Below are 26,303 nucleotides of genomic sequence, written 5' to 3'. Positions count from 1 at the left end.
TACAATTTAGCCTGAATGAGAAGCCTACTACCTCTTAAATGTCCCATTTCTCACTCTTTTTCTTTCGGTTCATACTGGTTGCTATGTCTGCAGTAATGTCAGTCCTGCCCTCCTCTGCTACTAGGGCTGGAGTTGGTACACCCTATTGACCTAGCTATGTACATTCTTATATGTCAATATGATTATGATACCTGAATACCTGCTCAGTCGATTTGTTACCTGATTCATATGTGTGTTTGATTTCATTGACGTGTGCATCCCCCCCACCCTATTCTTTTCTGTACCCCCCCCCCTCTTTATTTTTGCATTTGATATAAAATCCAATAAAAAATATTGATGTTAAAAAACAGTTAGAAGGAGGAAGGTTCGCATAGTGCACCTGAATTCCCTTTTTTTCTATGCGTAGTACTATAAATCCCAGGAGGGTGGCACCTCTCATTATAAGCAGCTTGTGTATGCAGTCTAGAGACCCTCCCCCTTGCATATTATGTGTATATTTGTACATATGAAGTTTAAGATTACCTCAGTCTTGGGGTAGATCATGTCAAACAAATCTTATTGATTTTTCTCATACGTCCTAGAGGATGCTGGGGATGCTTAAAGAACCATGGGTATAGACGGGATCCGCAGGAGACATGGGCACACTATAAGACTTTGAATGGGTATAAACTGGTTCCTCCCTCTATGCCCCTCCTCCAGACTCCAGTTAGATTCTGTGCCCAGCGAGACTGGATGCACACTGAGGGGGTTCACTACGATATGCCGGCGGCCGGGCTCCCGGCGACCAGCATACCGGCGCCGGGAGCCCGACCGCCGGCTTACCGACAGTGTGGCGAGCGCAAATGAGCCCCTTGCAGGCTTGCTGCGCTTGCCACGCTACGGGCACGGTGGCGTGCTATGCGTGCCACACTATTTTATTCTCCCTCCAGGGGGGTCGTGGACCCCCACGAGGGAGAATAAGTGTCGGTATGCCGGCTGTCGGGCTCCCGGCACCGGTATGCTGGTCGCCGGGAGCCCGACCGCCGGCATACTGAAGACCACCCCACTGAGGAGCTCTCCTGAGTTTCTCAGAAAAAGACTTTACTTAGGCTTTTTATTTTCAGGGAGACCTGCTGGCTACAGGCTCCCTGCATCGTGGGAGTGAGGGGAGAGAAGCAGACCTACTTCTTAAGAGTTCAAGGGCTCTGCTTCTTAGGCTACTGGACACCATTAGCTCCAGAGGGTTCGATCACTACGGTACGCCTAGCTGCTTGTTCCCAGAGCCGCGCCGTCAACCCCCTCACAGAGCCAGAAGATTGAAGCCGGGTGAGTATGAGAAGATCAGAAGACTTCAGTGATGGCAGAAGACGGCATTTGAGGTACCACGCAGTGTTTGCGCTGCGCGCCATGCTCCCACACTGATCACGGCACTACAGGGCGCAGGGGGAACCTGGGCAGCATGGGGGGGCCTCAAATAGCACTGGCATAGAGTTTAACAGTGCCCAGGCACTTGTTAAGGGAACCCCGCCAGTATAAAGAATTTTGAGCGGGACCTAAGCGCGCCATGTAGGGGGCTGGGCTTAACAGCATAGCTCTAACCAGCGCCATTTCTCTCTCTTCACAGAAGGCTGCAGAGACGCTGGCCCTGATCCTCCACACGGCTGTGCAAGTAACAGGGTGCAAAACGGGGGGAGGGGGGGGGAGGCACTAGTGTTTGGTGAATTATTGTATATGATAAAAGCGCTAATAGGTCTGGGCAGTCTTGTTACTGACTTCAGAACCGGGATAGGCGCTGGATGTGAGCTGGCTGAAATCTCTCTGTGTCTTTCTTAGAGATGAGCGCCGGAAATTTTTCGGGTTTTGTGTTTTGGTTTTGGGTTCGGTTCCGCGGCCGTGTTTTGGGTTCGACCGCGTTTTGGCAAAACCTCACCGAATTTTTTTTGTCGGATTCGGGTGTGTTTTGGATTCGGGTGTTTTTTTCCAAAAAACCTAAAAAACAGCTTAAATCATAGAATTTGGCGGTCATTTTGATCCCAAAGTATTATTAACCTCAAAAACCATAATTTCCACTCATTTTCAGTCTATTCTGAATACCTCACACCTCACAATATTATTTTTAGTCCTAAAATTTGCACCGAGGTCACTGTGTGAGTAAGATAAGCGACCCTAGTGGCCGACACAAACACCGGGCCCATCTAGGAGTGGCACTGCAGTGTCACGCAGGATGGCCCTTCCAAAAAACCCTCCCCAAACAGCACATGACGCAAAGAAAAAAAGAGGCGCAATGAGGTAGCTGTGTGAGTAAGATTAGCGACCCTAGTGGCCGACACAAACACCGGGCCCATCTAGGAGTGGCACTGCAGTGTCACGCAGGATGTCCCTTCCAAAAAACCCTCCCCAAACAGCACATGACGCAAAGAAAAAAAGAGGCGCAATGAGGTAGCTGTGTGAGTAAGATAAGCGACCCTAGTGGCCGACACAAACACCGGGCCCATCTAGGAGTGTCACTGCAGTGTCACGCAGGATGTCCCTTCCAAAAAACCCTCCCCAAACAGCACATGACGCAAAGAAAAAAAGAGGCGCAATGAGGTAGCTGTGTGAGTAAGATAAGCGACCCTAGTGGCCGACACAAACACCGGGCCCATCTAGGAGTGGCACTGCAGTGTCACGCAGGATGTCCCTTCCAAAAAACCCTCCCCAAACAGCACATGACGCAAAGAAAAAGAAAAGAAAAAAGAGGTGCAAGATGGAATTGTCCTTGGGCCCTCCCACCCACCCTTATGTTGTATAAACAAAACAGGACATGCACACTTTAACCAACCCATCATTTCAGTGACAGGGTCTGCCACACGACTGTGACTGATATGACGGGTTGGTTTGGACCCCCCCCAAAAAAGAAGCAATTAATCTCTCCTTGCACAAACTGGCTCTACAGAGGCAAGATGTCCACCTCATCATCACCCTCCGATATATCACCGTGTACATCCCCCTCCTCACAGATTATCAATTCGTCCCCACTGGAATCCACCATCTCAGCTCCCTGTGTACTTTGTGGAGGCAATTGCTGCTGGTCAATGTCTCCGCGGAGGAATTGATTATAATTCATTTTAATGAACATCATCTTCTCCACATTTTCTGGATGTAACCTCGTACGCCGATTGCTGACAAGGTGAGCGGCGGCACTAAACACTCTTTCGGAGTACACACTTGTGGGAGGGCAACTTAGGTAGAATAAAGCCAGTTCGTGCAAGGGCCTCCAAATTGCCTCTTTTTCCTGCCAGTATAAGTACGGACTGTGTGACGTGCCTACTTGGATGCGGTCACTCATATAATCCTCCACCATTCTATCAATGTTGAGAGAATCATATGCAGTGACAGTAGACGACATGTCCGTAATCGTTGTCAGGTCCTTCAGTCCGGACCAGATGTCAGCATCAGCAGTCGCTCCAGACTGCCCTGCATCACCGCCAGCGGGTGGGCTCGGAATTCTGAGCCTTTTCCTCGCACCCCCAGTTGCGGGAGAATGTGAAGGAGGAGATGTTGACAGGTCGCGTTCCGCTTGACTTGACAATTTTGTCACCAGCAGGTCTTTCAACCCCAGCAGACTTGTGTCTGCCGGAAAGAGAGATCCAAGGTAGGCTTTAAATCTAGGATCGAGCACGGTGGCCAAAATGTAGTGCTCTGATTTCAACAGATTGACCACCCGTGAATCCTTGTTAAGCGAATTAAGGGCTCCATCCACAAGTCCCACATGCCTAGCGGAATCGCTCCGTGTTAGCTCCTCCTTCAATGTCTCCAGCTTCTTCTGCAAAAGCCTGATGAGGGGAATGACCTGACTCAGGCTGGCAGTGTCTGAACTGACTTCACGTGTGGCAAGTTCAAAGGGCATCAGAACCTTGCACAACGTTGAAATCATTCTCCACTGCGCTTGAGACAGGTGCATTCCACCTACTATATCGTGCTCAATTGTATAGGCTTGAATGGCCTTTTGCTGCTCCTCCAACCTCTGAAGCATATAGAGGGTTGAATTCCACCTCGTTACCACTTCTTGCTTCAGATGATGGCAGGGCAGGTTCAGTAGTTTTTGGTGGTGCTCCAGTCTTCTGTACGTGGTGCCTGTACGCCGAAAGTGTCCCGCAATTCTTCTGGCCACCGACAGCATCTCTTGCACGCCCCTGTCGTTTTTTAAAAAATTCTGCACCACCAAATTCAAGGTATGTGCAAAACATGGGACGTGCTGGAATTTGCCCATATTTAATGCACACACAATATTGCTGGCGTTGTCCGATGCCACAAATCCACAGGAGAGTCCAATTGGGGTAAGCCATTCCGCGATGATCTTCCTCAGTTGCCGTAAGAGGTTTTCAGCTGTGTGCGTATTCTGGAAAGCGGTGATACAAAGCGTAGCCTGCCTAGGAAAGAGTTGGCGTTTGCGAGATGCTGCTACTGGTGCCGCCGCTGCTGTTCTTGCGGCGGGAGTCCATACATCTACCCAGTGGGCTGTCACAGTCATATAGTCCTGACCCTTCCCTGCTCCACTTGTCCACATGTCCGTGGTTAAGTGGACATTGGGTACAACTGCATTTTTTAGGACACTGGTGAGTCTTTTTCTGACGTCCGTGTACATTCTCGGTATCGCCTGCCTAGAGAAGTGGAACCTAGATGGTATTTGGTAACGGGGGCACACTGCCTCAATAAATTGTCTAGTTCCCTGTGAACTAACGGCGGATACCGGACGCACGTCTAACACCAACATAGTTGTCAAGGCCTCAGTTATCCGCTTTGCAGCAGGATGACTGCTGTGATATTTCATCTTCCTCGCAAAGGACTGTTGAACAGTCAATTGCTTACTGGAAGTAGTACAAGTGGGCTTACGACTTCCCCTCTGGGATGACCATCGACTCCCAGCAGCAACAACAGCAGCGCCAGCAGCAGTAGGCGTTACACGCAAGGATGCATCGGAGGAATCCCAGGCAGGAGAGGACTCGTCAGAATTGCCAGTGACATTGCCTGCAGGACTATTGGCATTCCTGGGGAAGGAGGAAATTGACACTGAGGGAGTTGGTGGGGTGGTTTGCGTGAGCTTGGTTACAAGAGGAAGGGATTTACTGGTCAGTGGACTGCTTCCGCTGTCACCCAAAGTTTTTGAACTTGTCACTGACTTATTATGAATGCGCTGCAGGTGACGTATAAGGGAGGATGTTCCGAGGTGGTTAACGTCCTTACCCCTACTTATTACAGCTTGACAAAGGGAACACACGGCTTGACACCTGTTGTCCGCATTTCTGGTGAAATACTTCCACACCGAAGAGCTGATTTTTTTGGTATTTTCACCAGGCATGTCAACGGCCATATTCCTACCACGGACAACAGGTGTCTCCCCGGGTGCCTGACTTAAACAAACCACCTCACCATCAGAATCCTCCTGGTCAATTTCCTCCCCAGCGCCAGCAACACCCATATCCTCCTCATCCTGGTGTACTTCAACACTGACATCTTCAATCTGACTATCAGGAACTGGACTGCGGGTGCTCCTTCCATCAATTGCAGGGGGCGTGCAAATGGTGGAAGGCGCATGCTCTTCACGTCCAGTGTTGGGAAGGTCAGGCATCGCAACCGACACAATTGGAGTCGGACTCTCCTTGTGGATTTGGGATTTCGAAGAACGCACAGTTCTTTGCGGTGCTACTGCTTTTGCCAGCTTTAGTCTTTCCATTTTTCTAGCGAGAGGCTAAGTGCTTCCATCCTCATGTGAAGCTGAACCACTAGCCATGAACATAGGCCAGGGCCTCAGCCATTCCTTGCCACTCCGTGTGGTAAATGGCATATTGGCAAGTTTACGCTTCTCCTCCGACAATTTTATTTTAGGTTTTGGAGTCCTTTTTTTACTGATATTTGGTGTTTTGGATTTGACATGCTCTGTACTATGACATTGGGCATCGGCCTTGGCAGACGACGTTGCTGGCATTTCATCGTCTCGGCCATGACTAGTGGCAGCAGCTTCAGCACGAGGTGGAAGTGGATCTTGATCTTTCCCTAATTTTGGAACCTCAACATTTTTGTTCTCCATATTTTAATAGGCACAACTAAAAGGCACCTCAGGTAAACAATGGAGATGGATGGATTGGATACTAGTATACAATTATGGACGGGCTGCCGAGTGCCGACACAGAGGTAGCCACAGCCGTGAACTACCGCACTGTACTGTGTCTGCTGCTAATATATAGACTGGTTGATAAAGAAATAGTATACTCGTAACTAGTATGTATGTATAAAGAAAGAAAAAAAAACAACGGTTAGGTGGTATATACAATTATGGACGGGCTGCCGAGTGCCGACACAGAGGTAGCCACAGCCGTGAACTACCGCACTGTACTGTGTCTGCTGCTAATATATAGACTGGTTGATAAAGAGATAGTATACTCGTAACTAGTATGTATGTATAAAGAAAGAAAAAAAACCACGGTTAGGTGGTATATACAATTATGGACGGGCTGCCGAGTGCCGACACAGAGGTAGCCACAGCCGTGAACTACCGCACTGTACTGTGTCTGCTGCTAATATATAGACTGGTTGATAAAGAGATAGTATACTCGTAACTAGTATGTATGTATAAAGAAAGAAAAAAAAACCACGGTTAGGTGGTATATACAATTATGGATGGGCTGCCGAGTGCCGACACAGAGGTAGCCACAGCCGTGAACTACCGCACTGTACTGTGTCTGCTGCTAATATATAGACTGGTTGATAAAGAGATAGTATACTCGTAACTAGTATGTATGTATAAAGAAAGAAAAAAAAACCACGGTTAGGTGGTATATACAATTATGGACGGGCTGCCGAGTGCCGACACAGAGGTAGCCACAGCCGTGAACTACCGCACTGTACTGTGTCTGCTGCTAATATAGACTGGTTGATAAAGAGATAGTATACTCGTAACTAGTATGTATGTATAAAGAAAGAAAAAAAAACCACGGTTAGGTGGTATATACAATTATGGACGGGCTGCCGAGTGCCGACACAGAGGTAGCCACAGCCGTGAACTACCGCACTGTACTGTGTCTGCTGCTAATATATAGACTGGTTGATAAAGAGATAGTATACTCGTAACTAGTATGTATGTATAAAGAAAGAAAAAAAAACCACGGTTAGGTGGTATATACAATTATGGACGGGCTGCCGAGTGCCGACACAGAGGTAGCCACAGCCGTGAACTACCGCACTGTACTGTGTCTGCTGCTAATATAGACTGGTTGATAAAGAGATAGTATACTCGTAACTAGTATGTATGTATAAAGAAAGAAAAAAAAACCACGGTTAGGTGGTATATACAATTATGGACGGGCTGCCGAGTGCCGACACAGAGGTAGCCACAGCCGTGAACTACCGCACTGTACTGTGTCTGCTGCTAATATATAGACTGGTTGATAAAGAGATAGTATACTCGTAACTAGTATGTATGTATAAAGAAAGAAAAAAAAAACACGGTTAGGTGGTATATACAATTATGGACGGGCTGCCGAGTGCCGACACAGAGGTAGCCACAGCCGTGAACTACCGCACTGTACTGTGTCTGCTGCTAATATATAGACTGGTTGATAAAGAGATAGTATACTCGTAACTAGTATGTATGTATAAAGAAAGAAAAAAAAACCACGGTTAGGTGGTATATACAATTATGGACGGGCTGCCGAGTGCCGACACAGAGGTAGCCACAGCCGTGAACTACCGCACTGTACTGTGTCTGCTGCTAATATAGACTGGTTGATAAAGAGATAGTATACTCGTAACTAGTATGTATGTATAAAGAAAGAAAAAAAAACCACGGTTAGGTGGTATATACAATTATGGACGGGCTGCCGAGTGCCGACACAGAGGTAGCCACAGCCGTGAACTACCGCACTGTACTGTGTCTGCTGCTAATATATAGACTGGTTGATAAAGAGATAGTATACTCGTAACTAGTATGTATGTATAAAGAAAGAAAAAAAAACCACGGTTAGGTGGTATATACAATTATGGACGGGCTGCCGAGTGCCGACACAGAGGTAGCCACAGCCGTGAACTACCGCACTGTACTGTGTCTGCTGCTAATATATAGACTGGTTGATAAAGAGATAGTATACTCGTAACTAGTATGTATGTATAAAGAAAGAAAAAAAAACCACGGTTAGGTGGTATATACAATTATGGACGGGCTGCCGAGTGCCGACACAGAGGTAGCCACAGCCGTGAACTACCGCACTGTACTGTGTCTGCTGCTAATATAGACTGGTTGATAAAGAGATAGTATACTCGTAACTAGTATGTATGTATAAAGAAAGAAAAGAAAACCACGGTTAGGTGGTATATACAATTATGGACGGGCTGCCGAGTGCCGACACAGAGGTAGCCACAGCCGTGAACTACCGCACTGTACTGTGTCTGCTGCTAATATAGACTGGTTGATAAAGAGATAGTATACTCGTAACTAGTATGACTATAAAGAAAGAAAAAAAAACCACGGTTAGGTGGTATATACAATTATGGACGGGCTGCCGAGTGCCGACACAGAGGTAGCCACAGCCGTGAACTACCGCACTGTACTGTGTCTGCTGCTAATATAGACTGGTTGATAAAGAGATAGTATACTACTAATATTATATATACTGGTGGTCAGGTCACTGGTCACTAGTCACACTGGCAGTGGCACTCCTGCAGCAAAAGTGTGCACTGTTTAATTTTAATATAATATTATGTACTCCTGGCTCCTGCTATAACCTATAACTGGCACTGCAGTGCTCCCCAGTCTCCCCCACAATTATAAGCTGTGTGAGCTGAGCACAGTCAGATATATATATACATTGATGCAGCACACTGGGCTGAGCAGTGCACACAGATATGGTATGTGACTGAGTCACTGTGTGTATCGTTTTTTTCAGGCAGAGAACGGATATATTAAATAAAACAAACAACTGCACTGTCTGGTGGTCACTGTGGTCGTCAGTCACTAAACTCTGCACTCTCTTCTACAGTATCACAGCCTCAGGTCAATCTCTCTCTCTCTCTCTCTCTCTCAACCCTAATCTAAATGGAGAGGACGCCAGCCACGTCCTCTCCCTATCAATCTCAATGCACGTGTGAAAATGGCGGCGACGCGCGGCTCCTTATATAGAATCCGAGTCTCGCGATAGAATCCGAGCCTCGCGAGAATCCGACAGCGTCATGATGACGTTCGGGCGCGCTCGGGTTAACCGAGCAAGGCGGGAAGATCCGAGTCGCTCGGACCCGTGAAAAAAAACATGAAGTTCGGGCGGGTTCGGATTCAGAGAAACCGAACCCGCTCATCTCTAGTCTTTCTAACAGGCTCTGCTGTGGGTCTGTCTCCTATAGCCCCAGTGTGTTTGTGGCTGTCGGTACGTGTGTGTGTCGACATGTCTGAGGCGGAATGCTCTGCCCAGGAAGAGGCTGGCGTGGGGACAGACAGTTCTGTGAGAGTGGCAGTGTCGCCTCCGCCGACAGATGATTGGGTCAATATGTTGAGTGTTTTAAATACAAATGTGACTAAGTTGGCTAAAAACCAGACATGGAGGAAATCCATGGAGGATGCTTTGTCACAGGTCCAGACCCCTTTGGGGTCTCAGAAACGTGAATTTGCCCAGATAGTAGATACAGATACCGAAACGGACTCTGATTCCAGTGTCGACTATAGTGATGCCAGATTACATCCAAAACTGGCAAAGAGTATTCAGTACATGATTGTGGTGATAAAAGATGTTTTACATATAACTGAGGATCCTGCGGTTCCTGATACGAGGGTCTGTATGTTTAAAGGAAAGAAACCTGAGGTAACGTTTCCCACCTCTCATGAACTGAGCGCACTTTTTGAAAAAGCTTGGGAAAATCCTGACAAAAAGATACATGTTCCCAAAAGAATTCCCATGGCATATCCTTTCCCCTCTGGGGACAGGGACAGCTGGGAGTCAATCCCCACGGTAGACAAAGCTTTATCGCGTCTATCCAAAAAGGTGGCGCTTCCGTCCCCTGACACGGCGGCCCTGAAGGATCCTGCGGATCGTAAGCAGGAAAATACCCTGAAATCCATTTATGTCACTACAGAGTCGCTACTCAGGCCCGCTGTTGCTGCGGCATGGGTGAGTAGCGCTATTGAGAAGTGGGCGGATAACTTGTCCTCTGAAGTAGATACCCTAGACAGGGATAGTGTACTTTTGACTTTAGGTCACATCAAGGATGCTGCAGCATATTTAAAAGAAGATGTGAGGGATATTGGCCTTTTGGGGTCAAGGGCCAATGCCATGGCAGTCTCAGCTAGGAGAATATTGTGGATTCATCAATGGAATGCTGATGCTGACTCTAAGAAGGCGATGGAGTCTCTACCGTTTAACGGTAAGGTCTTGTTTGGTGACGGCCTCACTGACCTGGTCTCTACGGCTGCCGCGGATAAGTCATCTTTTTTACCTTATATTCCTGCACAGCAGAAGAAATCGCCTCACTATCAGATGCAGTCCTTTCGGCCCAACAAATTCAAAAAAGGACGTGGGTCCTCCTTCCTTGCTGCGAGGTGGAGAAGAAGGGGAAAAAGGTCATAGGCTGTGGCAAGTTCCCAGGAGCAGAAGTCCTCTCCGGCTTCTATCAAATCCACTGCATGACGCTGGGGATCCGCTGCGGGAGTCCGCACCGGTGGGGGCACGTCTAAAACTCTTCAGTCAGGTCTGGGTGCACTCGGACCTGGATCCTTGGATAGTAGATATGGTAACCCAGGGTTACGAGTTTCAAGACGTGCCCCCTCACCGATTTTTCAAATCGGCCTTGCCAGCTTCTCTTCCAGAAAGGGAGATAGTAAGAGCTGCGATACTAAAGTTGTGTCAAAATCAGGTGATTGTTACGGTTCCCCTGTCTCAACAGGGGGAAGGTTTTTATTCAAGCCTGTTCGTGGTCCCGAAGCCGGATGGCTCAGTCAGACCCATTCTAAACCTCAAATCCCTCAATATCTTTCTGAAAAGATTCAAGTTCAAGATGGAGTCTCTACGAGCAGTGATCTCCAGTCTGGAGGAGGGGGATTTTATGGTGTCTGTCGACGTAAAGGATGCCTACTTACATGTCCCCATATATCCTCTGCATCAGGCTTACCTGAGATTTGCTGTACAGGATTGTCATTACCAATTTCAGATGTTGCCGTTTGGTTTGTCCACGGCTCCGAGGATTTTTACCAAGGTTATGGCAGAAATGATGGTTCTCCTGCGCAAGCAGGGAATCACAATTATCCCATACTTGGATGATCTCCTCATAAAGGCGAGGTCCAAGGAGCAATTGTTGAAGAATGTTGCTCTTTCGCTGATGATTTTGCAACAACACGGTTGGCTCCTAAATTTACCAAAATCACAGTTGGATCCAACGACACGGCTGTCGTTCCTGGGTATGATTCTGGATACAGAATTGCAGAGGGTTTTTCTTCCAGTGGAAAAAGCTATGGAAATACAGAACATGGTAAAACAGATTCTGAAACCGGCAAGGGTGTCAGTTCTTCACTGCACTCGGTTGCTGGGGAAGATGGTGGCGGCCTACGAGGCCATTCCGTATGCGAGGGTGTTTCAGTGGAACCTGCTGGACCAGTGGTCCGGGTCTCAACTGGACATGCACTGGAAAATAATTCTATCTCCCAGGACCAGAATTTCTCTTCTGTGGTGGCTGCACAGTTCTCACCTTCTGGAGGGATGCAGGTTCGGGATTCAGGATTGGATCCTGGTGACCACAGATGCAAGCCTCCGAGGCTGGGGAGCAGTCACACAGGGAAGAAACTTTCAGGGAAAGTGGTCAAGCCAGGAAGCTTGTCTGCACATAAACATTCTGGAATTAAGAGCCATCCACAACGGCATACTGCAAGCAGAACATCTTCTTCGAGGTCTGCCGATCTTGATTCAGTCAGACAACGTGACAGCAGTGGCGTACATAAACCGCCAAGGCGGAACAAAGAGCAGAGCGGCGATGGCCGAGGCCATGAAGATCCTTCGCTGGGCGGAAAGACATGCCAGCGCTCTGGCAGCGGTCTTCATTCCAGGAGTGGACAACTGGGAAGCAGACTTCCTCAGCAGACATGATCTCCATCCAGGAGAGTGGGGTCTTCATCAAGAGGTCTTTGCAGAAGTGACAATTCATTGGGGAGTTCCTCAAGTGGACATGATGGCATCCCGCCTCAACAAGAAACTTCAGAAATATTGTACCAGGTCAAGGGACCCTCAGGCGATAGCGGTGGACGCCCTAGTGACACCGAGGGTGTTTCAGCCTGTGTATGTGTTCCCTCCATTTCCACTCATTCCGAAGGTGATAAAAATTATAAGAAGAACAAGGGTTCAGGCGATCCTCATTGTTCCAGTTTGGCCAAAAAGGGCCTGGTATCCAGATCTTCAGGAGTTGCTCATAGAAGATCCCTGGCCTCTTCCTCTTCGGGAGGACCTGTTACGACAGGGGCCGTGCGTGTATCAGGACTTACCGTGGCTGCGTTTGACGGCGTGGCGGTTGAGCGCCAAATCCTAGCCCGAAAGGGTATTCCCAGTGAAGTCATTCCTACACTTCTTCAAGCTAGAAAAGAAGTAACGGCAAAGCATTACCACCGTATTTGGAGGAAATATGTGTCTTGGTGTGAATCCAAGAAGGCTCCTATGGAAGAGTTTCACCTGGGGCGTTTGCTCCATTTCCTACAAGCAGGTGGGGATGCGGGCCTAAAGTTAGGCTCTATTAAAGTACAGATTTAGGCCTTGTCGATCTTTTTTCAAAAAGAATTGGCCTCCCTTCCAGAAGTTCAGACCTTCGTAAAAAGTGTGCTGCACATCCAACCTCCCTTTGTGCCCCCAGTGGCACCATGGGACCTTAATGTAGTGTTGCAATTCTTGCAATCACATTGGTTTGAACCTTTGCGCAAGGTTGAGTTAAAATTCCTTACTTGGAAAGTGGTCATGTTGTTGGCCTTGGCGTCTGCAAGGCGAGTGTCTGAGTTGGCGGCTTTGTCTCACAAAAGCCCCTATTTGATTTTCCATGCTGATAGAGCGGAGTTGCAATTTCTGCCAAAAGTGGTATCATCATTTCATGTTAACCAGCCAATCGTGGTGCCAGTGGCTACTGATGCCTTGGCGGAGTCAAAGTCTCTCGATGTGGTCAGAGCTTTGAAGATCTATGTCGCCAGAATGGCGCAGATTAGGGAAACAGAGGCTCTGTTTGTCCTGTGGGCTCCCAACAAGATTGGGGCTCCTGCTTCTAAGCAGACTATTGTGCGCTGGATTTGTAATACGATTCAGCAGGCTCATTCATCGACAGGATTGCCGTTACCGAAATCGGTGAAAGTCCATTCTACCAGAAAGGTGGGCTCATCCTGGGCGGCTGCCCAGGGAGTCTCAGCGTTACAATTTTGCAGAGCTGCTACGTGGTTGGGTTCAAACACCTTTGCGAAGTTTTACAAGTTTGATACCCTGGCTGAGGAGGACCTCTTGTTTGGTCAATCGGTGCTGCAGAGTCATCCGCACTCTTCCGCCTGTTCTAGAGCTTTGGTATAAACCCCATGGTTCTTGAAGCATCCCCAGCATCCTCTAGGACGTATGAGAAAATAGGATTTTAATACCTACCGGCAAATCCTTTTCTCTTAGTCCATAGAGGATGCTGGGTGCCAGTCCCAGTGCGGGCTGTATCTGCAGTTTGGTTATAGTTAAGCTCAGGTGGCATTGAGATCAGTCAATCTGTGACTGTTGTTGGTCATGCCGTTGCATGCGTTGTTGTTGAATGCCATGTTGTACGGCGTGTTAGTGCTGTGAGCTGGTATGTATCTCACCTTAGTTTAAGTTACTTAAATCCTTTTCCTCTAAATGTCCGTCTCCCTGGGCACAGTTCCTATAACTGGAGTCTGGAGGAGAGGCATAGAGGGAGGAGCCAGTTCACATCTATTCAAAGTCTTATAGTGTGCCCATGTCTCCTGCGGATCCCGTCTATACCCCATGGTTCTTGAAGCATCCCAAGCATCCTCTACGGACTAAGAGAAAAGGATTTACTGGTAGGTATTAAAATCCTATTTTTTGACTAGGTAACTAAAATAAATTAATAGATTAAGGAGGGTTGGATTTTAAGTAGAGATGAGCGGGTTCGGTTCGTTGAGATCCGAACCCCCCTGAACTTCACCTATTTTACACGGGTCCGAGGCAGCCTCGGATCTTCCCGCCTTGCTCGGTTAACCCGAACGAGGCCGAACGTCATCATCCCGCTGTCGGATTTTCACGAGATTCATATTCCATATAAAGAGCCACGCGTCGCCGCCATTGTCACTCATGCATTGGAGATTGAACGGAGAGGACGTGGCTACATTCTCTCCCTGAAAAGCTCCGTATCTGTGCTCAGTGTGCTGCAAACATCTGTGCTCAGTCTGCTGCAAATATCTACATTCTCTGCCTGAAGAGCTCCATATCTGTGCTCAGTGTGCTGCAAATATCTACGTTCTCTGCCTGAAAAGCTCCATATCTGTGCTCAGTGTGCTGCAAATATCTGTGCTCAGTGTGCTGCATTGTGGAGACCACCAGTATATAATTATAGTAGTACAGTAGAGTAGGCCATTGCTGTATCTTGCAGCTCCGTGTCAGACTCAGTTCTTGAAAGTATCCTAATCATCAGTGCTCAATATCTGCTGCATTGTTGTGTGACCAGTATATACTATATATATATTATATATAGTAGTACAGTGCAGCATTTTGGTGACCACCAGTATAGTAGTACAGTACAGTAGTCCATTGCTGTATCTTGCAGCTCCGTGTCACTTCAAATGTCCATATCTGTGCTGCATTGTTGTGAGCAGTATATTAGTAGTACAGTGCAGCATTTTGGTGACCAACAGTATATAGTTGTACAGTACAGTAGTCCATTGCTGTATCTTGCAGCTCTGTTTCACTTCAAGTATCCATATCTGTGCTGCATTGTTGTGAGCAGTATATTAGTAGTACACTGCAGCATTTTGGTGACCAACAGTATATAGTTGTACAGTACAGTAGTCCATTGCTGTATCTTGCAGCTCCGTGTCACTTCAAATGTCCATATCTGTGCTGCATTGTTGTGAGCAGTATATTAGTAGTACAGTGCAGCATTTTGGTGACCAACAGTATATAGTTGTACAGTACAGTAGTCCATTGCTGTATCTTGCAGCTCTGTTTCACTTCAAGTATCCATATCTGTGCTGCATTGTTGTGAGCAGTATATTAGTAGTACACTGCAGCATTTTGGTGACCAACAGTATATAGTTGTACAGTACAGTAGGCCATAGCTGTATCTTGCATCTCCGTGTCACGGCAAGTATCCATATCTGTGTTGCATTGCTGTGAGCAGTATATATAGTAGTACAGTGCAGCATTTTGGTGACCAACAGTATATAGTTGTACAGTACAGTAGGCCATTGCTGTATCGTGCAGCTTCGTGTCACTGCAAGTATCCATATCTGTGCTGCATTATTGTGAGCAGTGTATATATAGTAAGACAGTGCAGCATTTTGGTGACCAACAGTATATAGTTGTACAGTACAGTTGTCCATTGCTGTATCTTGCAGCTCTGTCTCACTGCAAGTATCCATATCTGTGCTGCATTGTTGTGAGCAGTATAAATAGTAGTACAGTGCAGCATTTTGGTGACCAACAGTATATAGTTGTACAGTACAGTAGTCCATTGCTGTATCTTGCAGCTCTGTGTCACTGCAAGTATCCATATCTCCATATCTGTGCTGCATTGTTCTGAGCAGTATATTAGTAGTACAGTGCAACATTTTGGTGACCAACAGTATATAGTTGTACAGTACAGTAGTCCATTGCTGTATCTTGCAGCTCTGTGTCACTGCAAGTATCCATATCTGTGCTGCATTGTTGTGAGCAGTATATATAGTAGTACAGTACAGCATTTTGGTGACCAACAGTATATAGTTGTACAGTATAGTTGTCCATTGCTGTATCTTGCAGCTCTGTGTCACTGCAAGTATCCATATCTGTGCTGCATTGTTGTGAGTAGTATATATAGTAGTACAGTGCAGCATTTTGGTGACCAACAGTATATAGTTGTACAGTACAGTAGGCCATTGCTGTATCTTGCAACTCTGTGTCACTGCAAGTATCCATATCTGTGCTGCATTGTTGTGAGCAGTATATATAGTAGTACAGTGCAGCATTTTGGTGACCAACAGTATATAGTTGTACAGTACAGTAGTCCATTGCTGTATCTTGCAGCTTCGTGTCACTGCAAGTATCCATATCTGTGCAGCATTGTTGTGAGCAGTATATATAGTAGTACAGTGCAGCATTTTGGTGACCAACAGTATATAGTTGTACAGTACAGTAGTCCATTACTGTATCTTGCAGCTCCGTGTCACTGCAAGTATCCATATCTGTGCTGCATTGTTGTGAGCAGTATAGATAGTAGTACAGTGCAGCATTTTGGTGACCAACTGTATATATATGTACAGTACAGTAGGCCATTGCTATTGATATAATAATATTACTGGCATATAATTCCACACATTAAAAAACGGAGAACAAAAATATGGAGGGTGAAATAGGGAAAGATCAAGATTCACTTCCACCTAGTGCTGAAGCTGCTGCCACTAGTCATGGCAGAGACAATTCAATGCCATCAACATCGTCTGCCAAGGCCGATGCCCAATGTCATAGTAGAGAGCATGTAAAATCCAAGAAAGAAAACTTCAGTAAAATGACCCAAAAATCTAAATTAAAAGCGTCTGAGGAGAAGCATAAACTTGCCAATATGCCATTTACGACACGGAGTGGCAAGGAATGGCTGAGGCCCTGGCCTATGTTCATGGCTAGTGGTTCAGATTCACATGAGGATGGAAGCACTCATCCTCCCGCTAGAAAACTGAAAAGAGTTAAGATGGCAAAAGCACAGCAAAGAACTGTGCGTTCTTCTAAATCACAAATCCCAAAGGAGAGTCTAATTGTGTCGGCAGTTGCGATGCCTGACTTTCCCAACACTGGATGGGAAGAGGTGGCTCCTTCCACCATTTGCACGCCCCCTGCAAGTGCTGGAAGGAGCACCCACATTCCAGTTCCTGATAGTCAAATTGAAGATGTCACTGTTGAAGTACACCAGGATGAGGATATGGGTGTTGCTGGTGCTGAGGAGGAAATTGACAAGGAGGATTCTGATGGTGAGGTGGTTAGTTTAAGTCAGGCACCCGGGGAGACACCTGTTGTCCGTGGGATGAATATTGCCATTGACATGCCTGGTCAAATTACAATAAAAATCACCTCTTCGGTGTGGAATTATTTCAACAGAAATGCGGACAACAGGTGTCAAGCAGTGTCTTGCCTTTGTCAAGCTGTAATAAGTAGGGGTAAGGAAGTTAACCATCTAGGAACATCCTCCCTAATACTTCACCTGGAACGCATTCATCAGAAGTAATTGACAAGTTCAAAAACTTTGGGTGACAGCTGAAGCAGTCCACTGACAATTAAATCCCTTCCTCTTGTACCCAAGCTCCTGCAAACCACACCACCAACTCCCTCAGTGTCAATTTCCTCCTTAGACAGAAACGCCAATAGTCCTGCAGGCCATGTCACTGGCAAGTCTGACGAGTCCTCTCTTGACTGGGATTCCTCCGATGGATCCTTGAGTGTAATGCCTACTGCTGCTGGCGCTGCTGTTGTTGCTGCTGGGAGTCGATCGTCATCCCAGAGGGAAGTCGGAAGACCACTTGTACTACTTCAACTAAGCAATTGACTGTCCAACAGTCCTTTGCAAGGAAGATGAAAAATCACAGCAGTCATCCTGTTGCAAAGCGGATAACTCAGGCCTTGGCAGCTGTGTTAGTGTTAGACGTGTGTCCAGTATCCACCGTTGATTCACAGGGACTTAGAGAATTTCTTGAGGTAGTGTGTCCCCGGTACCAAACCCCATCTAGGTTCCACTTCTTTAGGCAGGCGATACCGAGAATGTACACAGACGTCAGAAAAAGAGTCACCAGTGTCCTAAAAAATGCAGTTGTACCCAATGTCCACTTAACCATGGACATGTGGACAAGTGGAGCAGGGCAGACTCAGGACTATATGACTGTGACAGCCCACTGGGTAGATGTATTGCCTACCACAGCAACAACAGCAGCAGCGGCACCAGTAGCAGCATCTCGCAAATGCCAACTCGTTCCTAGGCAGACTATGCTTTGTATCACCGCTTTCCATAAGAGGCACACAGCTGACAACCTCTTACGGAAACTGAGGAACATCATCGCAGATTGGCTTACCCCAATTGGACTCTCCTGGGGATTTGTGACATCGGACAACGCCACCAATATTGTGTGTGTATTACATGTGGGCAAATTCCAGCATGTCCCATACAATTAATTTGGTGGTGCAGAATTTTTTTTTAAATTAGAGGGGCATACAAGATATGCTGTTGGTGGCCCGAATTATTGCAGGCCACTTTCGGCATTCAGTCACCACGTGCCGAAAACTGGAGCACCAGCAAACACTCCTGAAACTGCCCCTCCATCACCTGAAGCAAGAGGTGGTAACGAGGTGGAATTCAACCCTCTATATGCTTCAGAGGATGGAGGAGCAGCAAAAGGCCATTCAAGCCTATACATCTGCCTACGATAAAGGCAAAGGAGGGGGAATGCACCTGACTTAAGCGCAGTGGAGAATGATTTCAACGTTGTGCAAGGTTCTGCAACCCTTTGAACTTGCCACACGTGAAGTCAGTTCAGACACTGCCAGCCTGAGTCAGGTCATTCCCCTCATCAGGCTTTTGCAGAAGCAGCTGGAGAGATTGAAGGAGGAGCTAAAATGGAGTGATTCCGCTAGGCATGTGGGACTTGTGGATGGAGCCCTTAATTCGCTTAACCAGGATTCACGGGTGGTCAATCTGTTGAAATTAGAACACTACATTTTGGCCACTGTGCTCGATCCTAGGTTTAAAGCCTACGTTCTATCTCTCTTTCCAGCAGACACAAGTCTGCAGAGGTTAAAAGACCTGCTGGTGAGAAAATTGTCAAGTCAAGCGGAACGTGACCCGTCAACAGCTCCTACTTCACATTCTCCCGCAACTGGAGCTGCAAGGAAAAGGCTAAGAATTCCGAGATCACCCGCTGGTGGTGATGCAGGGCAGTCAGGAGCGAGTGCTGACATCTGGTCTGGCCTGAAGGAACTGCCAACGATTACTGACATGTCGTCTACTGTCACTGCATATGATTCTGTCACCATTGAAAGAATGGTGGAGGATTATATGAGTGACCACATCCAAGTAGGCACGTCAAACAGTCCGTACGTATACTGGCAGGAAAAAGAGGCAATTTGGAGGCCCTTGCACAAACTGGCTTTATTTTACCTAAGTTGCCCCCCCTCCAGTGTGTACTCCGAAAGAGTGTTTAGTGCAGCCGCTCACCTTGTCAGCGATCAGCGTACGAGGTTACTTCCACAAAATGTGGAGAAGATGATATTCATCAAAATGAATTATAATCAATTCCTCCATGGAGACATTCAGCAGCGATTGCCTCCAGAAAGTACACAGGGACCTGAGATGGTGGATTCCAGTGGGGACGAATTAATACTCTGTGAGGAGGGGGATGTACACAGTGAAAGGGGTGAGGAATTGGAGGATGATGATGAGGTGGACATCTTGCCTCTGTAGAGCCAGTTTGAGCAAGGAGAGATTGATTGCTTCTTTTTTTGGTGGGGGCCCAAACCAACCAGTCATTTCAGCCACAGTCGTGTGACAGACCCTGTGGCTGAAATGATGGGTTTGTTAAAGTGTGCATGTCCTGTTTATACAACATAAGGGTGGGTGGGATGGCCCAAGGACAATTCCATCTTGCACCTCTTTTTTTTATTTATCTTTGCATCATGTGATGTTTGGGGCCAATTTTTATAAGTGCCATCCTGTCTGACACTGCAGTGCCACTCCTAGATGGGCCAGGTGTTTGTGCCATCCACTTGTGTCACTTAGCTTAGTCATCCAGCGACCTCGGTGCAAATTTTAGGACTAAAAATAATATTGTGAGGTGTTCAGAATAGAGTGGAAATGAGTGTAAATTATGGTTATTGAGGTTAATAATGCTATAGGATCAAAATGACCCCCAAATTGTATGAGTCAAGCTGTTTTTGAGGGGTTTTTGAAAAAAAACACCGAATCCAAAACACACCCGAATCCGACAAAAAATTTTCAGGGAGGTTTTGCCAAAACGCGTCCGAATCCAAAACACGGCCGCGGAACTGAATCTAAAACCAAGACACAAAACCAAAAAAATTTCCGGTGCACATCTCTAATTTTAGGATGGTTTAATGGCTATAACTTGGTTGAAGGATAGGAAACAGAGCATTGGGACAAATTCAGACTTGATCGTAGCAGTGCAAGATTTTGGGCCTAATTCAGAGTTGATCGCAGCAGCAAATTTGTTGGCAGTTGGGCAAAACCATGTGCACTGCAGGGGTGCAGAAATAACATGTGCAGAGAGAGTTAGATTTTGGTGGTACTAAGAGGGTGACAGGGAGAGGGGGACATGGAGAGGCAGCGGGTGACAGGAAGAGGCAGTGTGCAATGCCAGTGAGAGGCAGTGGGTGTCTCCAGGGAGAGGGTGACAGGAGAGGGTGATGGGAAGATGCAATTGGTGACAGGCAGTGGGTGAGGAAGAGGGTGACAGGGGGAGGCAGAGGGTGACAAATGGGAGGAGCATAGTATGAAAAGGAGACAGAATGACAGGTGCGAACAGGTGACGGGAATATGTTGATGCATGAGAGAGGCAGAGGATCGGGGGCAGAGGGTGAAGTATTGGGTGACAGGGAGAAGAAAAGGGTGACTGGGATAGTGGGAGATGAAGAGGCAACAGGGGAGGGTGATGGGAAGAGGCGCAGTGACACTAGAGGGTGATGGATAGAGGCAGTGGGTGACAGGAGAGGGCGATGGGGAGAATCAGTGGGTTATAGGTGATAATGTCAAATATTATATTTAAACATAAAGCTATACACTATTACCGTTGAGCCGCTATGGCCGCTAGACAACGTGCACGTGCTATGCACTTTGCACGCTATTTGAGTACAGAGTACCGTACGTGGTACGCACTTGGCGTACACGCGCTGCACTGAGTGTACGGAATACACACAGCGAGCGCACACACAGTCGATAACCTTTAAACCTTATTATTAAAACCACAGTAAGAATATGCTTATACTATAAACCTTAATAACCAAGTACTGTAATGATGTAACGTTTAAAACCCTTAACAATGTGTATGCTGTTTGAGCGATTAAGACGCTAAGAGAGCCCTTTGCAGGAAAGTGAAAACACAACACCGGGTTTGGTTATAACCGCAGCAGCTCTAACACTGCCGTGGATTATTCAGAGTAAAAGGGGAAAAACAGTACAAATCATACACTACAAACTAACATAGAAATCTAACAGAATAACAGAGAATAAAACGAACAATGGCGAACAATGGCTACAGAGAAATATACATACGTGAGACTGTTTCGCCAGCGCAACCTGGAATCCAGTCCTCAGCTATCAGGGAGAAAGCCTTCAGAGTCTTGTCTTCATCTCTACGATCTTCAGGTAGTGACACACATAGACGACAGGTGATATAGGTACATATCGTAGGTCAAGATATAATACAATAGACACTGTGTGCTCTTCTTCCATTGGTTAGGGGGTGGGAGATGTCCTGCACCGGGGACCATTGGTTAGTTCAAGAAGTGGGCGATGGCTAGGACTTGGGATGTGGAGTTCCCGCCCCATAATCAGTTTAAACCCATCACATTAAACATAAATCTGGTATTATTAATATCTTAATGAGGTAAGTTTTAACAATGTTCTTATTCCCACCAGATTAATGTTCACGTGACTCTGAACAATATGAACCCACACATGATATTACTATCTATTTCAATCTTCAAGATATTCATATATCCACATATTCATATATATATATATATATATATATATATGTATACACACACACACACACACACACACGCTCCGGCTATTACAATTTGTTAGGAATTATGTATTTATTCACATATATATATATATATATATATATATATATAATATATATAAATGAATACCTCTATCTCCATGGATTTTGGACTAGGGCTTGTTAGTATTCTAAATTCCTATCTGTCTGGTTTTTGTTGTGATTAGCTATTGTTTCTGATCTTCCAAACATACTCTGCTCCTGGGCATTGTTCACTCTTGTTTGTCTCTTTCTTTCAGTTGAGACAATGGCAACTCAGCACTCATTATTCTGGAGAGAAACCTGGCCCTATTCATAAACAAAGGTGTATGCCCTCTTCATAGAATCTCAAAGCTTAGTGTAAATAAGGCCATTGTATCTCAGTCTGTGGGAAATTAATGTGTGACTGAATTCCATTCTCGTCCCCTCCCCATTCGTAATATATTTGAAATACAATTTTATATCTATTTTCTACTTCTGCACATAACTATGCGCAGGAACAAGCGATCCTTTCCTAACTAACATCGGAATGTTACCCTTAAAATACCCTACAGCTGGATACAAGACACCACCTTTCAACCTTTATCTGACCCTTCCTATCATGCAAAGAGGAATCTCTCTGTCCAGGAACAGTTTAAACTAATCATACTCGCTGATATGGTCTAGGGGATTATTAACTACAAAATGCACTATTTGGGTTAAATATGCTATGATCGAGTCGTACGCTACATGCTCACAAACTCCGCCGTAAATACACATCTTATGCACACGAGACGCTGGTGCGTCCCCTACGCAACCTGCGGGGATGTGTACGCACGGGGGAGTGGGTGCACGAGCAGCGGGCATGTGCATGGGGTTAGTGCAAGGCATATGCATTAGAGATGAGCGGGTTCGGTTCCTCGGAATCCGAACCCGCCCGAACTTCAGTTTTTTTTACACGGGTCCGAGCGACTCGGATCTTCCCGCCTTGCTCGGTTAACCCGAGCGCGCCCGAACGTCATCATCCCGCTGTCGGATTCTCGCGAGGCTCGGATTCTATCGCGAGACTCGGATTCTATATAAGGAGCCGCGCGTCGCCGCCATTTTCACACGTGCATTGAGATTCATAGGGAGAGGACGTGGCTGGCGTCCTCTCCGTTTATAGAGAAGAGAGTGAGACTAGAGTAGAGAGAGACACAGTAGTAATTTTGGGGAGCTTTAGGAGGAGTACTACTACTTGCTGAAGTGATAGATAGATAGTGTGACTGTATAATGTATATCTGACTTGTGGGGGAGACACTGACAGTGGGGAGCAGTTAGAGTCTGAGAGCAGGACTCAGGAGTACATATAACGTACAGTGCACACTTTTGCTGCCAGAGTGCCACACTGCCATTGTGACCACACTGACCACCAGTATAATATATATTGTGATTGTCTGCTTAGGAGTACTACTTGCAAGTTGCTGATAGTGTGACCAGTGACCTGACCACCAGTTTAATAATCACCACCAGTTTAATATATATATATATATATATATATATATATAATTGTATATAATATATATATAATATTGTATACCACCTACCCGTGGTTTTTTTTTCTTTCTTCTTTATACATACTACTATAGTAGCTTACTGTAGCAGTCTGCGGTGCTGCTGAGCTGACAGTGTCCAGCAGGTCCGTCATCAGTCATTACATAATAAATATATATACCTGTCCGGCTGCAGTACTAGTGATATTATATATATATATATATATATTGATTTCATCTCATTATCATCCAGTTTATATTAGCAGCAGACACAGTACGGTAGTCCACGGCTGTAGCTACCTCTGTGTCGGTAGTCGCTCGTCCATCCATAATTGTATACCACCTACCCGTGGTTTTTTTCTTTTCTTTCTTCTTTATACATACTACTATAGTAGCTTACTGTAGCAGTCTGCGGTGCTGCTGAGCTGACAGTGTCCAGCAGGTCCGTCATCAGTCATTACATAATAAATATATCTACCTGTCCGGCTGCAGTACTAGTGTGATATTATATATATATATATTGATTTCATCTCATTATCATCCAGTCTATATTAGCAGCAGACACAGTACGGTAGTCCACGGCTGTAGCTACCTCTGTGTCAGCAGTCGCTCGTCCATCCATAATTGTATACCACCTACCCGTGGTTTTTTTTTTCTTTCTTCTTTATACATACTACTATAGTAGCTTACTGTAGCAGTCTGCGGTGCTGCTGAGCTGACAGTGTCCAGCAGGTCCGTCATCAGTCATTACATAATAAATATATCTACCTGTCCGGCTGCAGTACTAGTGTGATATTATATATATATATATATATATATATATATTGATTTCATCTCATTATCATCCAGTCTATATTAGCAGCAGACACAGTACGGTAGTCCACGGCTGTAGCTACCTCTGTGTCGGCAGTCATTCGTCCATCCATAATTGTATACCACCTACCCGTGGTTTTTTTTTTTTTCTTCTTTATACATACTACTATAGTAGCTCACTGTAGCAGTCTGCGGTGCTGCTGAGCTGACAGTGTCCAGCAGGTCCGTCATCAGTCATTACATAATAAATGTATCTACCTGTCCGGCTGCAGTACTAGTGTGATATTAAATATATATATATTGATTTCATCTCATTATCATCCAGTCTATATTAGCAGCAGACACAGTACGGTAGTCCACGGCTGTAGCTACCTCTGTGTCGGCAGTCGCTCGTCCATCCATAATTGTATACCACCTACCCGTGGTTTTTTTTTTCTTTCTTCTTTATACATACTACTATAGTAGCTTACTGTAGCAGTCTGCGGTGCTGCTGAGCCGACAGTGTCCAGCAGGTACGTCATCAGTCATTACATAATAAATATATTTACCTGTCCGGCTGCAGTACTAGTGTGATAATATATATATATATATATTGATTTCATCTCATTATCATCCAGTCTATATTAGCAGCAGACACAGTACGGTAGTCCACGGCTGTAGCTACCTCTGTGTCGGCAGTCGCTCGTCCATCCATAATTGTATACCACCTACCCGTGGTTTTTTTTTTTCTTCTTTATACATACTACTATAGTAGCTTACTGTAGCAGTCTGCGGTGCTGCTGAGCTGACAGTGTCCAGCAGGTCCGTCATCAGTCATTACATAATAAATATATCTACCTGTCCGGCTGCAGTACTAGTGTGATATTATATATATATATATTGATTTCATCTCATTATCATCCAGTCTATATTAGCAGCAGACACAGTACGGTAGTCCACGGCTGTAGCTACCTCTGTGTCAGCAGTCGCTCGTCCATCCATAATTGTATACCACCTACCCGTGGTTTTTTTTTTTCTTTCTTCTTTATACATACTACTATAGTAGCTTACTGTAGCAGTCTGCGGTGCTGCTGAGCTGACAGTGTCCAGCAGGTCCGTCATCAGTCATTACATAATAAATATATCTACCTGTCCGGCTGCAGTACTAGTGTGATATTATATATATATATATATATATATATTGATTTCATCTCATTATCATCCAGTCTATATTAGCAGCAGACACAGTACGGTAGTCCACGGCTGTAGCTACCTCTGTGTCGGCAGTCGCTCGTCCATCCATAATTGTATACCACCTACCCGTGTTTTTTTTTTTCTTTCTTCTTTATACATACTACTATAGTAGCTTACTGTAGCAGTCTGCGGTGCTGCTGAGCTGACAGTGTCCAGCAGGTCCGTCATCAGTCATTACATAATAAATATATCTACCTGTCCGGCTGCAGTACTAGTGTGATATTATATATATATATATATTGATTTCATCTCATTATCATCCAGTCTATATTAGCAGCAGACACAGTACGGTAGTCCACGGCTGTAGCTACCTCTGTGTCGGCAGTCGCTCGTCCATCCATAATTGTATACCACCTACCCGTGGTTTTTTTTTTTCTTTCTTCTTTATACATACTACTATAGTAGCTTACTGTAGCAGTCTGCGGTGCTGCTGAGCTGACTGTGTCCAGCAGGTCCGTCATCAGTCATTACATAATAAATATATCTACCTGTCCGGCTGCAGTACTAGTGTGATATTATATATATATATATATATATTGATTTCATCTCATTATCATCCAGTCTATATTAGCAGCAGACACAGTACGGTAGTCCACGGCTGTAGCTACCTCTGTGTCGGCAGTCGCTCGTCCATCCATAATTGTATACCACCTACCCGTGGTTTTTTTTTTTTATTTCTTCTTTATACATACTACTATAGTAGCTTACTGTAGCAGTCTGCGGTGCTGCTGAGCTGACAGTGTCCAGCAGGTCCGTCATCAGTCATAACATAATAAATATATCTACCTGTCCGGCTG

This window comes from Pseudophryne corroboree, chromosome 3, assembly GCF_028390025.1.
Source record: "Pseudophryne corroboree isolate aPseCor3 chromosome 3, aPseCor3.hap2, whole genome shotgun sequence".
Taxonomy (NCBI): Eukaryota; Metazoa; Chordata; class Amphibia; order Anura; family Myobatrachidae; genus Pseudophryne; species Pseudophryne corroboree.
This window is presented reverse-complemented; position numbering follows the sequence as displayed.